We start from the raw sequence: 9,548 nt of genomic DNA on the forward strand, positions 1-9,548 counted from the left end.
GAAAGCATGTTCCTCCTAAGCTCCAGGAGTCCAGTCCAGTCTTTTAAATAATGTTTTAAGAGGACATGCAGTCAACATATTTGTTGGGGCTTAATGGCACAAATGATACATTTGAGTGAGAACTGCAGTTGTTACAAGAAAACTCAACAGAGTGCCTTTAAGTGTCAAATCACACAGAGCTCTCATTGTATTGTATTTCATCTAAAAGCAGCTGTCTCACTAAACCGGGATGACTTGCAGGCTTCCAATCTCTAAGATAACATGCTGCACGTGTGGCCTTGGATGCATAGCAGGTGTTTGTCTTTTTTACAGTGCTTTTGTTTCAGGACGTACTTGAACATCCCTCTAAAACAATGTAACCGTTAGCAGTTTGATCCCCGAGGATTTCTATTCATTGTCACCTTCAGTCCCATCTGCAACACTGCTTACTCTTGAAAGTCTGCTCCATCCTTACACAACACCATCACCAATGTCGCAGTCTCATGGCATTCATTAATCATTTTGGTTGGTCGCCAGGCTTCGAGAGTGCGGGTCAGTTTGATAGATAATATTCTGTTCAGCCACACTGAAAATCATATCATTCAAAAAAATTTAATAAAAAAGGTAAAGTCAGACTGATAGATCACTTTCACAAATTGCTCCTCTCCTGAGTCAAAGGAAGATTAACCTGAACACAACTTGCTGGGACTGTATGGTTTAATATTGGTAAATGAAGCATCATTGGCCTCAGTTTCTAAAAGAACCACGGAGTGGATCAGCAGGTCTGCCACCATTACGTTCTTGAGAGTATAAAACAAAGCTTTGAGGCTCACTTCTCCACCTGGCAAAGTAGTTTCCTGGTGGTGGAGGACGAAACGAAAATACCTGAACCTTCACCGCTGTAAGCACTCGGGGCAGCTCTACTTCTTTATCCTCTCATGTTGGACATGAGGATAGACTGGACGCAGTGACCTTCTGACTATTGCTGTAAAACATGACCACTGTGAAGTCTTGAAGTACAATAATCCTTTCTCAGATTAGAGAGAAAGAGAGAGAGAGAGAGAGAGAGAGAGAGAGAGAGAGCGAGAGAGAGAGAGAGAGAGAGAGAGAGAGAGAGAGAAAGTGCATTTTCACAGGACCCGACTTTTAATGCTACACTGCAGATTTGAATGCCGGCATGTAGATATGGTAGGAAAAAGGAATAAATCTGATTACTCATAAGTAAGGTGACGAAGGCAACAAGTGTTAACATGTTGTCTCACTTCTTGCGTTAATTATTTTATGTTGCTAGAGGCTGCTTGTGAAAGTATTACAACAAAGTGACTCAGCACTCATTGTGTGGTTAGCAGCCTAAAAGAACACACACAAAATGCATAATTCATGGGTCACAGCCAGAGAGCAGAAACAATAAAAAACAACTAAAAGGAACATAAACCTGAGCATCTGGGTAATACCTTCAAATTAGAACTTAAATCGGAATGACCCACCAACAAGTGTGTTTGAAAAGGAAATGGTGGAAAGTGTGACTCATGATCAATAAACTCATGTAGCAAACAAGTGTGTGTTTGGAAGTTAATGCTTCCGAAGCTTTTCATTTGTAGCCAAAGCATACTTTGTATGTTCTCTTTCTCTGTCCTCTTGTTCTCCCCTACAGTTACCTTACAGCTTCAAGTTTCTCCCGCAATCCACAACCTCGCCATCTCTCTTTATTCATCTGTGCCTGCTTTCTGTGTGCCTCTCTCCATGCAGTCCAGATGAGTCGGCCTCAGACAAATGCCATTAACAAGCCTCTGTGCAACCACACCATGAATGTAAAACCCTTCTAATAGACCGTTTAAAGGACATGTGAAATTAGTTTTGTGTTCTTTTGAATATGAATTCTGAATTAACAGGGCCAAATTTACTAAGAGACTTACGTTGCACAAATGTATGCTGCGGTTTACTTTGAGTTTGCGTTTGCAATCTGTGTGCATTTAGCAACTGATTTGTCTAAGACAGCAGCTCATTACGCCGTCAGCTCCTGGGCTGATCCTGGCACTGCCCTCCAGGATGCACGCTGCGAGTGAGGGAGCGCTTAGTGCACTCAGTGCAGCGGTGGGCTTCCTATGAGATCACTAAGGAAATAGTGATCTTGATCCCAAAATAGACAGTGAGTCTACGGGTCCAGCAGGAGTGCATGTGGTAAATGCGACCAAACGCACAGTGTAAATGTCTTAACCATAGAAAGAGAGTAGGACTAGAATGGACATAAAACAAGAAGTGTCGTCACGAGAGCCAGAGTAACAAAAAGTAATGCTTCATCCACACACTCCTGTCACAGCGTAGTGACAACTTTGTTTGGATTGTTTTTTGTAACCAGTGTAGCATGAAAGCATGGTGGAGTCATGAAGCTAGATAGATGGGTCGCCAATTCCGCCATGATTTAATGCTACACTGGTTACAGAACATAAGCCGAGCAGCTGGTGGGCAGCGCTGGGTCCAGTGGTCTCTCACCCCACACCGATCCCGAGAAGGACAAGCTACCTTGCAAACTAACCAGCCATCCCTCTCCAGAGCTGTGTCTGCTCTCTTCCCGGCGAGCTGCGACAACACTTTACAACCCCACTGACTAACAACAACCGCCATTTTCTTTTGTACTAGTCAAATAACCACGGAAAACTGGTCAATGTCCTTCTACTCCAATTCTATTTCTATGGTGTTACCAAATGAAAATAAAGCTTCAACTATTTCTTTGCATGACAGTAATCAGATGTTTTGATCATTAATAAAATCCTAATTGCTTATTTTTTGTTTCTAATCCACTTTTGGTCATATACAAGTCTTTATTCAGTTCCCCTTTCTTCCCCACAACAAACGTCTCTGTGGCTCCTCAGAGACGGAGAACATCCTGGCAAAACTGAAAAAAATGTGTGACCTCAACAAAAGCAGTGGAATACATAATTAACTTTCAACCTATTATTTGTGTGATCCTCCCGTAAATGCACAGGCAAATGTTGCCCTTATTTGCATAAAGTAAACATTTTGAAATTCACACTTTTTAATTTTGAATACTAAAAACATCTTTCAAATGCTGCAGATATTGTCCTGGTTGTCAATGGTTTTCATTCGGAGTTCATTCGGGTTCTTTCCGTTCCCTGTTCTTTTCCTTGGGTGAGTTTCCATCTAGCCTTGACAAGCCGAATCAGGAGTTCAGTCAGTCCACATTGCCCGCACCTTGAGGCAGTCCAACGGACAGTTACTGGTCATACAGCCTTAATGAAACACAAGCTGTTTGTTAGTACACAGCGCATGTATGTGTGTGTGTGTGTGTGTGTGTGTGTGTGTGTCAATGCAGTGTCGGAAAATGGCTTAAAGTGCATTAAGAGGCTAAACCAAACGATTATGACATTTAAGTCCAAACACAAGACCGTTTGTATAGGAGGAGAAAATGGAAACAGGCGTATGGAAACGGGCACGAGTTTGGTTAGATGGGGTTCAATCCCAAGACTTCAGGGTCACCAAACCAGCTCATACAAAACAACTGTCTCCCAGTGAGTCTGTTCTTCTACAGTCTATTGAAAGCAAAATAACTTGACCCTCACCTGTCATTAGCAGACTGTGGACTAGTGCTTCTGAGGTTCACTTTTAGTTTCTAGTCACCCCTTTTGGCTCTGTAATGACTGCTGATAATCCTAGCTTTTAAAACAGGCTGAACCCGTCCTGTTTTTGTGTTGAATGTTTTAATCTCCCACGCCCCCTGAACTACCCATGGTGCGCTACGCATGTTCTCATACAGCGCTTAAAGCTCGACAACAACGAATGCAATGTAATTTGTAGATATTACACAAAAGCAAGTTGTATGTAATCCAAATAATCCCTAACCAGGAAGTATAAAGACCGTAAAAAGTTACACAGGGCAGTCGGGAGGGGATGGTGGAGGGGTCCTTTCACCAGGGAGACCACTGCTAGTGCTCCTTGTGGAACCAGAAGTCAACGTTGATTTATTTTTGTCAAGTCACTTCTGTACTTCAGTAACGCCACTTATGTAGCCCTAACCTCCATCTGTACCTACATCTGGGTATTTTTGTTGCCTAAAACTAAATCTGTAGTTTTCTGTGAAGACAGAAGCCAAAGACAAAACCGTTGATACGTTCCATTCATTGTGCCTTTACTATTCTTTTACTTTACTTATCACGCCAGACAATGTTGGTTGGTCTGTCCATCACTTTGGTCTAAACTGAATTATCTCTATGTTGAATGGATTGGCTCATCTACAAGGTGTAGAAAAAGGGGATTCCTCATTTTCAAGTAAGGCTTCTCCAACATATCAAAGTCTAAGATATATCATCACCTCTCTCCTTCTTACATCTCCTGTCTTCCTCCTGGTCCTCCACCCTCCTCTTGGCCTGCTGGCCTCTGTGTTCGAAGCAACAAAGACTTTGACACATACTTAAACTGCACGCCAAACGCTGGATGCTTTTATGGAGGTTCTAAAACAAACACCCTCCCAGCCCAGAAGTACGTATACCATTTGCTTTGTTGTTTCCTATTAATGCAGCAATTACAGTTCATTATTAATGTTCCTCATTATGAAGCAGCCTGTTGGTTTGCACATCGTGTGCACACAAGAAGCCAATGAGCTCACACTGTTAAACAGAGTGATATAATTCATGAGCTCCTCATGGCTCCATGATTTCCGCGTTTTCCAACTGTTTATGTGTTTGACTGTAGCCTCTCTTTTCTGCAGCGGTGGAAAATGTATCGAGATCCTTTAAGATCCTTAAAGATTCTTTACACAGTGTATAAATACTCCTTTGCAGTATTAGCTACAAACAATGATACAAAAAAATATACATGCGCCAGAATGCCCCCCATTGAAATAAACTAAAACATTTCAAATTATACTACTGTGTTATGGATGTATGCCTTTTCCAAGCGCCTGGAGTCCCAATACTGTTCTTAGTTTAGTATTTACAATGCCAAGTTGGATTTCACTATTTGAATACAACAAATGTCTGCACTAGATGAGCCTGTATTATGAGAAAATGTGTTTCTAGAAATTGTTTGCATTAGGATCTCTGAAAGAAGTTCCAGTACAGGTATAGAGTTGTTTTTGCATCGTGCTTGTTGGCTTTATTAACTATTCAAATTTGAATTTGGAAATGCATGAAACAACCAACTCTTACCTTAAATTTGACTTATGACTTGTCTATCAGGACCAGAGTAGGATGCAGTGTGATGTTGGTATTAGCTTAGCATGACCTCAAGGGAGGGGTATAGGTGGATTGACAGTTCAACAAAGTGAATGACTTTGACACGAGAGAAATCACTTTTTGTTTCCCCAAATCCGTCAAAACAGTCAACTTCGGTATCTTGCTAGATAGATGATAGCAGATGATGACTGTTAGATAGAGGTGGCAAATCAGAAAATGGCCATATAAATCATTTTTACATTGGTGACAGCAATGAGGTCAGGAGATAGAGCGAGACATGTCCTGCTACAAGAAGTCCATTTTGGCTCTTCATTTGTTTACAGCAGACAGGCCTGGCTTCAAACTCAGTTATGATTATGTTCAGCTCTGTGGCACTTTGTAAAGATTTTCCTCTTAGTACAAAAACCCAGAGACATACTTACCAGTGCTGATGGAGATAAAAGGGCAGCCACGAAATAAATGGCCACTTAACACCAAAGACAGAGACACAGTTTAGAGACACCGTGTTCTTTTTAATCATTATACCTTTGCCCAAATAATGATCAAACCTGTTTGACTTGATTTGTTTTTCTCACACACCATTGATTTCTGAATTAACACCTGCTGACCCCAACACATGCACACACACATGCACACACACACGCACACACACACACACACACACACACACACACACACACACACACACACACACACACACACACACACACAGGGTAAGAGAGATTAAATAATGTGCCAAGGCATACACAAACAAACACACGTTTTTATTAGTTTATAGCTGTTAGGCTTTCTTTCTTTTTGATTGACATTAAATGATGGCATTTGTGTCGTCACATTCTTGTTTTATAGAACACAGCTATCCCTATTCTTAAGAAAACCTGATTGTAGCTCTTCTGGGACTTCAAGCAGCTGTGGGTGTCTGACAACACTATCGTAAAATACACTGGAAAACCTAAATCACTCTATGAGTGTAAAGAACAGAGAGAGTACGAGAGAGAGACAGGCGACATGTAAAAGTCGTAGAGACCTCCAACCTTTCACATGTTTTGAAGCTGAGCTTTATTAAGTCTCTGGTGTAATATTTATGTGGCTTTAAATCAGTGAGTGCTGCTGTTTCAATAAAGCTAACTTCCCCGCCCGTCATGAAATACAGGGCTGCACTCAGCAAGAGGCTCAAACATCTATCAGAGACAGATCGGTTGGCAGCAGGAGGCCTGGTGGCTTCTGCATACTGCCTCCTCAGTTACCATTTCTAAACATTCAGTGGTATCATTAACGCAGCTATTCTGCCTTTCAGGGACTGAGAGTGCTTTTTAGCAGAACCCTGTTTCCAGAAAAATGGTTGGCATTGTACATTTCTGAAAACAACAGGTTGCATTGATTGTTCATGACCTGAACCAAAAAAACGTTTCATAAATACTTTTTATATCAGCCTTGTATCACCCTTTGCGAAACGCACAATGCGTTTGAGTAACGCTACGTAGAACAACTTTATGTAGAATAAAGTTACATAGAACAAGGTTACTTAAAACAGGGTTACTTAAAACAAGGTTACTGAAAACAAGGTTGCTTAAAACAAGGTTGCTTAAAACAAGGTTGCTTAAAACAAGGTTACGTAAAATAAAACAAGGTTACGTAAAACAAGGTTACTTAAAACAAGGTTAAGTAAAACAAGGTTACTTAAAACAATGTTACTTAAAACAATGTTACGTAAAACAAGATTACTTAAAACAAGATTACTGTATTTTTCGGACTATAAGGCTCACCGGATTATAAGGCGCACTGTGAATTAACATGTCTATGTTCACACATAAACCGCACCGGATTATAAGGCGCATTAAGCAAAACAACACAGTCCGGTAAATCAAACTTTATTCAACTCAGTTGTAACAACAAATACCGGTACAGAAAAATACACTCACTTATCGATTCATTCCTCTTCCACAAATCCATCGAATTCTTCATCTTCAGTGTCTGAGTGAAACAGCTGTGCGATTTCGGCATCAAGAATGCCCGAATCCCTCTCGTCATTTTCCGAGTCAGTCTTGTTGCCGTTATCGGTACTTGGCTGTTCAGTGATGATTCCAGCTTTTGTGAAAACTCGGACGACGGTTGCAACCGATGGTTACTTGTTGTGCTTATTGATCGATTTTGACTTTTAGTTTAGACATTACATTCCTGTTAAGGGGCCGATCAGGTAGTGACACAGCGTACCGTAATGCTCCGAATATCCATTGAGCGGAGCGGCTTCGTTGCTTACCAAAGTCGTACTTACACATTTCGGCAGATTTTTGAGCGCATTGTACCACATAAAATCGATCAATAAGCACAACAAGTGACCATACATAAGGTGCGCTGGATTATAAGGCGCACTATAAATTTTTGAGAAAATGTAAGGATTTTAAGTGCGCCTTATAGTCCAAAAAATACGGTACTTAAAACAAGGTTACGAAAAATAAAACAAGGTTACTTAAAACAAGGTTAAGTAAAACAAGGTTACTTAAAACAAGGTTACGTAAAACAAGATTACTTAAAACAAGATTACTTAAAACAAGGTTACGTAAAACAAGGCCTGGGTGGAAGTTCTTTGTTTGTTCAACCTATCTACCAACCGTCCCACTTACTCTTTGTGGACTTTCGTCCTTGTTTTACTCGATTATTATACCACATAACTTTCATACCATATAACTTTCAGTAACTGATGCACAAAACACTTCTCTGTATGTTGCTTGCTGTACTATGTCATTTGTCACTTGCTTTGACTGAAAGTAAAAATTCCACATTCAACGTACCCGTGGTTCTAAAGAAACGTACAATGCAAAATTATTTTCCTAGCAATGGGTCTGTTCAGCACTACTAGTGGTCAGTTTGGTACTGCAACTATCTATGTAATAAGGGAGTAAAAGCACATGTGTAACGGAAATTTCAGCAGATGAACCACCTGTAATATAATCTTTTTTTTTTCACGCTTTATTCACGTCTACATGCCCCTAGGAATCTTCATTAAACAGGAAGATACAGGGCTATATCCTGACTCTCATGTCATTCATGAAGGGAATTTGGCTCGCTGTCTAATTCTGGTCAAGAACGCCAATACGAGGACGGTACAGGAGCCTTGATGCCATTTTCGTGGAATCCATTTTTTGTGCGTCTTTTGCAATTTCCTGGCTACAATTAAACATTTATTTGTGCCAAACTGAGTGGTGCTAGTTGTGTTTATGCAGATCAGGCAGCACAGTGTAATTTGGGTATACTATTCTGCTTAGGCTAACATATGACACAAGTTGGAATTTGTAAGTTGAATACCACCCATAACTGCTTGTAGAATAAATAAAATATTTCCTTTTCAGGTGATACATGCATGATGCATGCCTTGAGTCTCTAATTTGATAATTTAACACACGGGTCATGCAACATTGGAACCTTCGAACAGAGCACCAGGATATAAGAAAACAGGCACAGAATATTATTTGCTTTTTTTCCTAAACACCAGACTGGTTAGTTATTCTACTCAGATTCTGGGTAAATACAATGAAATCATACTTCTTCAACATGCATCCAGAGCAGATCCAATATTGCCTGCTCTATTCCAACTATGTAATTTGTTCTACTCTGAGCCAGGATTGTACTTGCACTAGTTTAAAGTAATTAAAAGCTTTGGTGCCACTAACCAACACTGATCACACAGGTAATAACACATTGATATTCATTTTTAGTCTATTCAGGGCAAGATAGACTATCTGCTCATGCAGTTTATGCAACGATGTTTGATCTAAATAAAATTAATCCATTTAACAGCTACCAGCTCATAGTGACATTCTGTCAGCACATAAATAGAACTGTAAAGTTTCACTTTACACTGCATGCACTGTAACCGTGTAACATGGCCTGCCATGAGCAATTGTAACCCACACCTTGGGTTGCTAAAACTTCCAAATCCACAGAAAGAAACCCACAGAGAATGTGACCTCAGAGTTTTCAATGGAACCTACAGCGCTGGAAACAATTAATGCAGCAGCACTGGCAGAGGAAAGAACAAGACATGTTTTCATTTAAGAGAGCTGTAAGTTTCTCATATCCAATGAATAATCCATGATCAGCAGAATGCTTATTCGAAAATAATGCCCAAATTGAGGTTTATTTATATTTATTGGTTATTCAGAATTTGGCACAGTAAAAGGTACACGTCATAAAGATATGGAAATGTGGGACGAAACCGAAAAACCGTGAGAAAACCCACTGCAGGCATGGGGAGAACATGTAAACTCTGGATGGCAGGTTTGAATCCAGAGCCTTCTTGATGTGAGGTGACAGTGATAACCACTCATACAACGTGCCACCCCAGAACAATTTGAAACAAATAAAATAAAATGATTG

The sequence above is a fragment of the Cebidichthys violaceus genome, unplaced genomic scaffold, assembly GCF_023349555.1.
Source record: "Cebidichthys violaceus isolate CVI_PGR_0920_01 unplaced genomic scaffold, fCebVio1.0.p SCAF_14, whole genome shotgun sequence".
NCBI classification, from domain to species: Eukaryota; Metazoa; Chordata; class Actinopteri; order Perciformes; family Stichaeidae; genus Cebidichthys; species Cebidichthys violaceus.